Below are 12,054 nucleotides of genomic sequence, written 5' to 3' on the forward strand. Positions count from 1 at the left end.
TTTTTTTTTCTTTTAGACGCTAATTGCCAACGAGTATTGCACATTAGTAGATGCATATTGTGTTTTTTATCTACTTGTGCTCACTAACTTGACCACTCAGTGCTTCAAACAAAATATTTTCAATGAATCATAAGTCTCACAGGCGTTTTTTTGGTGGTAGCTCCATCTATGAAATGAAACATCAAATTGCTTTATGCGAGTTCAAGCGTTCGCCAAAAGTGGCGCAATTAAACATAATAAAACGGGTAGAACAGGCATGAATTATATCTCCAGGCCTCATAGTTTGCTTCACTAGCTAAGTCTAGTCGCCGCGCGTAACAAACACCAACCGTAAAAGGAGGAGGGCTTAGTGATAAACCCTTTCCACTCGCCCCACGTCAGCAGGTGGGGCGGTCTCATCAAGCGGCAAATGGTTTCGGTATGCAGGAAGATTGCGCGTTCGTCACGCGTTCCCCGGCACGTCCTTAGTGATGTGCATCTCTTTGTGGTTCAGCTGCTCGTGTTTTGCGCGTTCCTTTGAGTGTTTTCGTGCCTGTGAGGTTCGAAATTGTGAAAGGAAGGACGCTGACATGCCGTGTGAATGATACGTATGTAGCGCCGCTTCAAAGGGGACACGATGGTGAACGTATGAAAGCTTGTCATTGCCGGAATTTTCAAAGTATGCCTGTCGAGCACTGTGCCAACAACTTCCACTGACCAGTAGTGGTAAGTTGTACCCAATCAGGTAGTTACATCCTAGTTGCAACGATGCGACAGAAGGGAGACTTTGTTGAAGATGCAGAACGTTCTAGTCAACGTGGCAGAATGTTCAATGTACAGGACCCTGGAAAAGTTATATTGTGCTTTGTGAAAAAGACGCACTCACTTCGGATAAGACGATCACTGTCTTTGCCACTAATGAGCGCTACGGTGTCAGGATACAGTTCGACTGAGGAGGACTACTCTCCCTAGTGGATAACGCTGTTGCGCACTGCTACTTGTCGTAAAGCGGCTTGCTGCGTAGCCAGAACTAGCTCGTAGCAAAGTACAAGGCGGACAGTGCAATGTCTGGTCAACGAAGAATGACCTGACTTAGACGCACGTGAGAGTGGCCACATGAACAAAATAGTGCCGATACATATGCTAGTGACGAACATTTTGTTGAAAAACTTTTGCGGCAACCTAAATGGAAAACTTGTCGATGGTGCCTGTAAGTCAAAATAAAGGAAAACCACAGCTTTCCACAACAGATAAGTGTATTCATGCTTTTATAGAACAAGCATAAATAAAAACTGGATTCTGTAAAAGCCTACATGACCGGTCAAGTAAGCCCCCAAGGCGACCCTGTCCAGCTCTGACCCAGTGCAGCAACAAGCCCTGGTCGACCGTCGTGCCCGGGCGGCGGCAAGAGCCAATGGTCTTCCGGACTAGGAGGCCCACCCCCAATAGCGACTTATTTCTACCAATAAATGTTGTATTCTCTCCCTCCAAATGGGGAGGGGGGGGGCGCCCAGCCCCCTAGTGTGCACGCCTACGCTGGCCGATGTACCTATACTCAGTTTCATACAATATATGCAACGCTGTGGAAGCTATACAAGAAGTTCAGTCTGCAGCATGTGTGACTACGCGCGTCTTGCGCCTGGCTTTCATCGTTGTAAACGCTCGTGCGAGACGACCACGAACGCGCCTGCACAGCGTCGCGAAAGGTTACAAATGAGAACAAAGAGACGAAAATAACGAGGTGTCTTGCCCTCCAACGCACAAACCATCTTGGTTTATTACTGTTCCCAAGAGAAAAAAAATCATGCCTCACATGGAAAAATCATTGTCTTCTTCCTCACGCAAACGCATTCATTGTCAGACGTCTCGCTGGCAGAAGCATGTGTTCTAGGAGGTTCTAACTCCGGTTATTAGTGGTAGTCATGTGTTCAACTGATCATCAAGATGTACTTTATTTTGGTAACCGTTTATTGCAGTTTGAGAGGATGAAATTTCGCAGATAACTCTCGAATTATAATTTGCTGAAATCTCTGTCCATTTTTTCCTCCTCCAATTGTAATAAGCAAAAGCACGCCCCCCCCCCCCCCCCCCCCCACACACACACAAAAGACATGCGCTCGCGCGATGCTATAAAAGTCACTGGCACGGTCGCTAAAATGAACCAAAATGATTGTTTTAGTAGCGGCCGTGCAATTCCACTGAAACGCTGCGAAGCGTTTGATTGATGTTTTGTTCAATACTATTTCACTGAGGCACATTATATTATGTGAGTGAGTGCGTTAGTGAGAGCGTAGCGCGTGCGTGTGTGAGTGCACGCTGTTGTACGCACCAGTGTGCGTGTGTGTGCGTGTTTTTTTTGTTTTGTTCTCAAGCGATTGTATTTAGACGCTGCGCTGTCCTTTCTCAAGGGCTGCAATAGGAAGCGAGCGTTTGTCCTTACAAACTGGGGCACTTATCGTCATGTCGTTGAAACGACGCCAACAGTTGGCCCCGATTGTAGCTGAAAGACGCCGTCCGCGTTTGTGCTCCTTGCTTTTTGTCGGCCGATTTCCGTCACCTAGCGCGACATATAACATATAAAACACGCGCGAGGCGACGCTGACCATACTTGCGCGCGCAATTTTCTGGCTTTCTGCAAACGTGGATGAGTGGCGTCGTCTGTTGTCGTTTTTCGAACTATTGACAAGATGGTGGTAGTGGAACCGCCACCTTAAATCTATATTCACACAGGGCTGGTCTGGCGATATCACCGCTATGTCACTATTGTTTAGAAATGGAATCAATCGATAGAGCACTATTTTTTATTATGCCGCCGATACATATTACTAAGAAAAAGAGTTCTTGTTATCCCATTCGCTAACCTGGGGCCGAACTTCACAATTCACAATGTGCTTACCTTTGGTGCTTCAGCCCTGGGCTTCAGACACAGGAACGCGTTTGACCCTTTGTGTAGATACTTTCACAAAACAAAACGAATGCGACTTTAAATTCCCACTTGTGTAGGTATTCTTATAATAGAAAAAAAAGAAAAGGTTTTCTTTTTATGATTATTTTTATTATTATTATTATTCTTGTTATTCTTATTCTAATTACTATTCGGGACAACGATTAAAGTGTTTGATCTTAATGTTTGAAAAACAAGTATTGCACTCTTTCTTTGTTGCTTATTTTTATTTATTTAAGTAACACTTTTGTTGGGCCTAGTTGGTACATAGCATTTAGGAACAGAACTTCAGCGCAAATGAAGGCGAACACAAAGACTAGAAAGACAAGCACTGGCGCTTACTAACAACTGCTTTATTCTTCTCTCAGCATCGCATATATATGCCACAACCACAATCATTGCATGCGCACGCGTAGCTTCGTATTACACATGTAAGAACATAGATATTTAACCAAGATATGCCAATCTTTGCATGCGTGCGCATGCAAAGATTGTGGGTGTGGCATATCTTGGTTAAATTGGTCTTTATTTTTTTATTGTCATCAACACTCAATACTGAAAATGCTTGAAAAAAATTTTCATGGTATCGATTCTTGGCCAATCCCTCAGATTGGGTATGAGCCATGGGGCAGAGGGCGCGAGAAGACAAAAAGGAAGCGTAATGCGTTAGTGGTGCTTGGCCACATTCTAGCGTTCCTAGTTATTTTTTCTGCTTCAGATTTTCTTTCTGCTGTTGTTTCAGGAGCCGTAAATGCCGGTCAGGGTTCGCCCTGGTCGGCAAGCCGCCCTACTGAGTTGGTACCGCTGGAGTGTTTTCTCCGGAACGGTGTAAGCATTCGTGTCGAAGCGAAGTGCGAGGGACAATAGGACACAGTAAAGAACACACAGGACACGCGCTAATTGCGTTCTTTACTGTGTCCTGTTTTTCCTCGCGCTTCGCTTCGACACGAATCAATACCAACTCGCCCAGTACTGTACGTTACTACGGAGTAAGCAGTTTGCCAGTGGCGCTTGTGCCTACCGATGGAGGAGCCATTCGGTTGAGCAAATCGAAAGTTTTCCTAGAAGAGCTGCGCAGCATAACGGGGCATTTTCTTGACATCTCGGAGGTGAGGCGTTTCGGCAAGAGTGACATATTAGGTAATTCATCAAATGTTCAATGCTTGACTGAATTGCTTGCCTGCACGAGATTCGCGTACATTGCAGTTCGCGCTTTTGCACCACTTCATCTTGCTTGCGTGAAGGGCATTGTTCGTGGCGTTCCCACTAATATTACTCCCGAAGCCTTCCTAAGGATGGTCTCTCCTGCTGAAGTAGTATCATTTTACAGGTGCAACAGGATTGTAGGTGATACTCGAGTACCAAATGAAAGCGTTTTTTATCGTCTCTTCTTCCGGTCTAACACGCCCCTCTGAGCTGAATGCCTGGCGCCCTACTTATCCTGTGTGGAGGCGTTGACACCACGGTCACTGCGGCACCGTAACTGCTGGTGATTTCGACATAGCTCTAATGCTCGCAGGTCCTCGATAGGATGCCTTAAATGCGGTGGATCCCATTCCGCATCAAACTGTGAGGTTGAAGATTTCAAGTGTTATGTGATGGAGCGCACACAGCCACGGTCACTAACTGTACCGCCCGTTATCGTGAGACACAGATCCTCGATGTTGTTGAGGAACACCGTTGTGCCGCGGCAGCAGCTGCATCCTTGATTAAAGAGCGTGATCTAGGGTATGCCGCGGTCACATCTCGTCAATGCGGGTCCCTAGTAGCGACAGTCTCATCTGCAGTTGCTGCAACGATTGAAAAAGCTATTCCGATTATAACGGGACGTCTTTTCAGCACATTTTCAGAAGAGCTGTCTGAGCTGCTAATCCCCAGGTTAAACAGCCTTGTTCACTGTTACCCTGTACCCACTGTCACTTTTAATAGTGGGTCTGAATACCACAGCAGTGAATTAAACCTCCAGAGTCAAAAGATGCTATTCCAGAGAAGCTTGCCTGTCCCTGCGGGATCCAGTGGATCTTTCGGTTAGATGAGGCTCGAAAATATCACTAATAAGCAGAGGAATGCCCCATTGTTTCCGAACCATTCTTCCCGGTCAAAACCAAAAAAAGCTACTAACACTGACAAAAACGAGCAGGACACATTGCGTTCTGCGGTGGAGTCAACTACAATAAGTCCACCAAGGCGTCTGTAAAAGTTCTTCAGTGGAACTGCTGTTCTGTATTTTCCGGTTACACTGATCTTGTTGATCTCATACACAAAACAATTCCCCATATTTTACTTAAAGAACCTTGGCTTTCAGTAAACAAAAAAATATCATTAATAATTTTCGTACACTTAGGTTAAATCGACCAGGTAGAGGAGGTGGGTTTTGGCCCTGGTCTCAGCAAAAATGTATCAACGTCACCGTATCTTTCCAACATATTTGTTCTGACTGTGAACTGTTATGAGTAGATTGTTTTTTGCTAAGGTAATGTAGGTTTAGAGTGGTAAATGAGCAGTTTCCTAATAGAGTAAGACGTACAGTGGCGCTCAATATGACTTGCAACACGGGAACGCGTGGCCGACGGAGCTCCAAGGCTGAAAGTGGCTTTCAGTCAGGGCTGGGCAGAGATACTCGGAAAAGTCTTCCGGAATACAGATATCGAAATACATGGACTGGAAGCCTGAAACACAGATACTGAGATACATTTGCCTTTAGCGTAACGAGATATTTCGGAGATACTTTCGCAATAGGACGGAAAAAGTATACCGGAATACAGATACAGCAATACAGATACTAGAATAATTTTTTTTTTATTTCAAGGGTGCTCATACTCCGCAAATATATCTATAAGTGCACCATAATGTTGTTAGTAAAGTCGCAGCGCATTGATACTTTCAGTTTCTTTCTTTCTTTATTTATTTATTTCTTTATTTATTCATTTATTCATTTATTTATTACACTACCCTCAGCGCCAATCAGACATTGCAGAGGGAGGGGGTTACAGAGTACATAATTAGTAATAATGACATAGTTACACGTATCAATTGCAATAAAAAAGTACGCTATTTCACAGCAAGAGTAACAAGCATTGGACACCAAAATCGACATACTTGGTGACAACAAAATGAGCTATGCTAGAAATAGCGCAGTCTAAGCAAATCACTCACATGGCTAATGAACACCAGTGAACTGAGAAAAAGTACACATTTATTTTGCACATAAGATCTGCTTTGCTGAGAAGGTTGCTGTGTGGGCTTCTCAAATAGGCTGTCTTCTAGACAGCGTCGGTTCAACCTCAGCACAAGACTCGCGAAAGAATAAAAGTCTCTCTGCCGCTGCAGACGAGCACAAATTCGTATTATAGTGAATAAATGCCGCATTCATAGCCGGATAGCCCTACAGCGTGGCGATATCTCTTCTCAGGTCATCTGGATACCGAAGCACTTCCTCCATCACCTGGGTTGTTCTGTTTGTTCAGAAGCTGAAGTCGGTCTCTATCCTCGGATCCTCAGCCGTCTGGTCCGGTCAGCGCCAGGTCAGACGGCTGAGGATTCCGCTGCCCATTTAGGCTGGCCATAATTACCTACGCGCAATGGAACCCAGTACGTCAAAACAGCACAATTCATGCATTGGCTTCCTAAAATCACGTTGTTTGGGGGTGAGAGGGTTTAAGCCCTCCCAAGTCGCTCCTGCCAGCTTTACAAAACGACGTGGAAACAGGGACTGCTGCTCAGAGCGCCCCATCAGAAACTACAGCAAGGACTGATCGCCTGGGCCGAAAGGGTCACTCTTCAATAAAGCTATCACCACCACCGACGCTACCAACACCCATTTCAGCAAGCCGCCACAGGCGAAGTCGGCTCCGACGGTGGGGGAGCCTGGTACCACAAAAGACAGTTTCACGCTTGTGATCAATTAGGAACGCACCCCGACACGCTGGAGAGGTGGCTGAAAGCGCGAGAAAGATAGCCATCTTCTAGACACTTCCGCCGCGACTACGGGAACGGCTTTTCGAAGTGCCGCCGCTTTGAGAACTGAACGCACGTGAAGCATTGCAAACCCTCGGTTGCAAGGCGGTATCCGCGCGGGAGGGTCACGAAGTAATGGCTTGCCACCCGACAAAAATTAGGCGTGCTGCACCGGCCTTGACAGACAGCGACTTTTGTCGGCAGAGGCCGACAACACTGCCTCCGCGATTCTGCCATCTGTGGCGTCGCGCGCTTTACCACATGGGCCATTCTGCGCATGAGGGGAAACCATCGCCGCCCTTTCTGTCGGCAACCGGCAGCGCGCCTTTGCTTGTCTTGGCACAAAAAAGGAAAAAAGAAACGTCATTCCCCCCTTTGAAATACGCCTCAACTCATTCCCGACAAAAAAAAAATGTAACGGAATAACCGTGTCCTGCGTTGTATCACGATACAAACGATACATTGTAAATGTATTTCACTACTGAGATACAAATACATTTCTCAAATGTATCTCGATACAGAAATACAGATACTCAAATGTATCTCTGAAATACTATCGCGATACTCTTGTATCGCGATACTGCCCAGCCCTGCTTTCAGTGCTCGTTATTACCTGGCCTTAATGCTGTTCTGTCATTTTGGATCGCCCCCTCACCTACGATCTGAGCGTGCCGTGATCACACGCACACCCGAAACACCCATTGTCCGCATTACTCTTATTGATCCTTATCCAAGCTAAGCCGTTTATTTACGCTATTGCATGGGCTAAAAATGGCACGTCATGTTACCAACAAATCGCTACACATGTCAGCTAGTCACTAGTGATACCAGATACCTATCCGATGCCCATTTATTCGTCTCTTTGATCAAGTGATTGTTATCTTGACATGCCAAACAATATCGTTAAAGAACGATCACGCGGTCACTATTAGAAAGTTCTAGTGCCTAGTCACTAGTGAAAATGATTGTTCACCTTTCAGTGGGAGTTATTTTCTCTGATCATAGTCATGATGCATTCCAAACGAAATGTCACTGCATGGGTTGATAAATGGTCATTGTCACGAAGCGAGAAAACCGAGTCACTAGTGACGCGCAATCACCAATCAGGCATCACTGCCGTCGGTCTACGTCGCACCATGTCATCGTGCATATCAAACAAAATGACTCTTCAAGAGCAAACTACAAGTCGTCTTTACAAACTGCTACCTCTAAGTCACTAGGGATCAATACTCCGCAACCAGTGGCCTTTGTGATTCGTATCAATGCACCGTGCCATGTTGCATATCATTCAAAAGGACATTTCAAGACAAATCGAATAGTTTAAACAAAGAGGCTATGTGTGTAGGTCACTAGTGATTACTAATGACTAATAAAAAAGTCATTTTCAAATGCACATCCAATGTGTCATGTCACATGTCAAAGAAAACGTCAATTCAAGACGGATCGAGGGGTCATTACTGCTAAGACCTATTGCCGAGTCACTAGTGATAACCGTAGTTCACCTCTTATTTGTGGTTATCTATTTTCTTTGAGCATAGTCATGATGCTTATCAAAAGAAAGGTCTCTGAATTGGTTGATGAATGGTTAATGTAACAAAGCGACAATACTGAGTCACTAGTGACGCGCAATCACCAATCAGGCATCACAGCCGTCTGTCTACGTCGCACCATGTCATCATGCATATCAAACAAAATGGCTCTTCAAGAGCAAACTACTAGTCGTCTCTACGAACTCCTACCTCTAAATCAGTAGTGATCAACACTCCCCAAACTGGGGCTTTTTTCATTCTTATCAATGCACAGTGCCATCTTGCATATAAATCCAAAGGAGATTTCAAGACAAATCGTATGGTTCCAAAAAAGAGGCTGTGTGTGTAGGTCACTAGTGATGACTAATCAATAATCGAAAAAGTCATTTTTAAATGCATATCCAATATGTCATGTCGCATGTCAATGGAAACGTCACTTCAAGACGGATCGAGTGGTCATTACGGCGAAGACCTATTGCTGAGTCACTAGTGATAACCATAGTTCACCTCTTAGTCATCGTTATTTCATTTCTTTGAGCATAGTCATAATGCATATCAAAACAAAGGTCTCTGAATGCGTTGGTGAATGGACATTGTCACAAACGACATTACCGAGTCACGAGTGACTGGCAAGCACCAATCAGGCATCGCAGAAGTCAGTCTACGTCGCACCATGTCATCATGCATATCAAACAAAATGGCTCTTCAAGACCAAACTACAAGTCATAATAAGAATAATATCTGGGGTTTAACGTCCCAAAACCACGATATGATTATGAGAGACGCCGTAGTGGAGGGCTCCGGAAATTTCGACCATCTGGTGTTCTTTAACGTGCACCTACCAAACTACAAGTCGTCTTTACGAAATCCTACCTATAAGTCACTAGTGATGAACACTCGCCATGCTGTGGGTGGTGCTAATTACTTGCGTCATCGCACCAAATCATTCTGCAAATCACGCATATACTCAGGCAGCTCGCAATGTATTGGTAATACTTGCAAATGTATACCACTAAATCAACGATGATGTAGCACTTTTATTTAAAAAGGGCTATGTTTACGACCTGTTTCAGCTTCTTTCTTCGGAGACAGAAATAAACACATCACGAGGAGACAATGTACACAAACAGACACTGCCAGAGGATCACAGGTTACAGTCGCAGCTAGGAAGGCATTTATCGCTTCAGCTTCATCAAACATATGTGCCGGACAAGGATGGCGACATTGGGTTATCGGGGTGTTACTGGTGCAGTTCAGTCCTGGCATTCGTGTGTACAGTTTACGTCTTCGAATAGAATGAAGTTTTACACGTGCAGTGGCAGACTATCTGTACAAGTGCGATGCCTGCTTAACGAAAGTGCAGTACGTGTGGAAGAAATGCCAACATTTGTGCAGTGGCTCGACGGTAAACATAATAACATAATCCTTCTTTGGTATCGTAGCTTGTAGGTATTTACTATTTAAACGGTTCCTGTGACCGCTTTTCTTCATTTTTTTTAAAACCCATTGCACGAAATTGTCAGACTATTCGCGCTATTTATTCAGGTGTGGTCGCTGTATAAAGGCAGCTGAGGACAACTGGGTGCAACGCTGCTTCTGAACACTGTTTGTCATTGTCAGCTCACCGAGCCCGTAGTCATACTAAATCGGCCTGAAAGTACGCAGAGAAATTATAGCTATCCGAGAGTGATTGAAGATAAGCGCAAGTACAGCAGTAATGGTGGTGGCTTTGGGAGTGAATTACGGCCGCACAGGCGGGAATCCTAAAAGCATTGTGTGCACTGTCTTGGCCCGCTGCAGATACAATGTGGCAGCTTGAAACGCCCCCAATCAGCGCTGGTCACGCATCTCGCGGCAATCTGGATAATCTTGTAACAGAAGCAGAAGAACAACGTTCGCCATATTAGGTTGTGCTGCTTTGTACTAGACGAAGTACTTAGAACGAACAAACATTTCAAATGGTTGAGATTAAGTGGTTGATTAGACCATAATCGAGGCCAGCATGAAACGCTGCGCGGCACGGTGTAAAGAGTGACGCGAATAAGATGAAATATTTTGCTTGTCATGGCACTCATTGACCGCTACCTTGAAAGTTTCCTAGAAAGCTTTTTTTTTCTAAGCTTGATATCATTGTCCCACCTTCGAAAGCCTTACTGTCTTTGTTTTCTCTTTGATATAGTGAGTTTTACAATCACTTTCTCTTTCGCCATATCACTCATTAAAAGAAGGCGCCAATAATGATTGCGATGAATGACTTTGATGGAATTTGAGGAAGTAAATTACAACGCCGTGATCGAGAGCTATCACTCTGTGAAGCTTTTTACCATGGTAGTCAGGGGAATCTGAATCTAATTAACGCTTAGCTTGTATCGCTTACCATTACTTGTGAATGTTACAGCACTGTGATACAACGAGAGGTTAATCTTTAGCATTGCCAGCAACCCACGGCCTCGACAAAGTGTTTGTAGGATATGACTCATTTTCAGCAACGTCATGCCAGCTCAACTTGAACCACTTTTTTGGTGAAGAAAATTTGTAGCTATTCTTATATTATATCACTCATTGTTAGCAACGTAGAATTATTAATGTCTGGGGTCTTACGTCCCAAAACCCCGTTATAATTATGAGAGACGCCGTAGTGGAGGGTTCCGGAAATTTCGACCATCGGGGTTCTTTAACATGCGCTTACATGACAAAGCACAACACACGGTCTTCTGTCAATTTGCCTCCGTCGAAATGCGACCGCCGCAGCCGGGATCGAACCCGCGACCTTCGGGTCAGAAGCCTAGCGCCGTAACTGCTACACCACCGCGGCGGATGCTAGCAACCTAGCAGTAGAATCACCCGATTATAAGGAACTTACCAGTCGAGACTCAAAACTCACATAATTACATCAGATCAAGCGTGTAGAAGAAATCCATTTTAGTCAGCCATCCCGTGAGCAATTATGGAGAGAAATTCCTTATTGCCAAAATAACGTCACTATGCAGAGACGCGTGGTATCGTACCAGACATTTCTTCTTATTTTTCCTTGTATGTACACCCACTCCTGTTATAACTTAATTCTTGGCATTGTGTGAAACAAAGAAAGTCGTTCGACGCCTAAAACGCTAGCATAAGCTTTTATGCATATATGTTTTGATTGCATATGTTTTTCAGCCAGTCAAACATTTCGCAATGTACAGCATTTCTTGAAAGAGCATACTTTGTCCTCACTGTTCCCCTGCAGGCAATGCCTTTCTTATAGAGCCAGCAGACGATCGCAGGCGACAAAGGAGTGGCGTTGACGCGCAGTACGGCAGCGCTCACACGCTCTTCATACCTGTCGATCTGTTCTGCTTCTGGCTGGGCATACGTTCACGGACAACATGGCTAAAGTGCCTGAGAATGAAAGAATACTCATCGTCGAGCGAGCACATAGAGTACATGCAACGTCAGATTGCTGCGATGACTGGTAGGTCGACGCATGCGGTGAACAGAATCATAAAGGCGTACAAAGAAGAGAAACGAATCTGCGACGCACCGCATGACCGCCGCCCTCGAGCTACCACTCAGCAACAAGAGCAAGTTCTCGCTACAGGCGCATATACGCCAGCCCCTTCAACACGGCGAAAGAATTAGGCAAATTCTGCGGTGTTGAAGCCC

Source organism: Rhipicephalus sanguineus, chromosome 2 (genome assembly GCF_013339695.2).
Source record: "Rhipicephalus sanguineus isolate Rsan-2018 chromosome 2, BIME_Rsan_1.4, whole genome shotgun sequence".
Taxonomy (NCBI): Eukaryota; Metazoa; Arthropoda; class Arachnida; order Ixodida; family Ixodidae; genus Rhipicephalus; species Rhipicephalus sanguineus.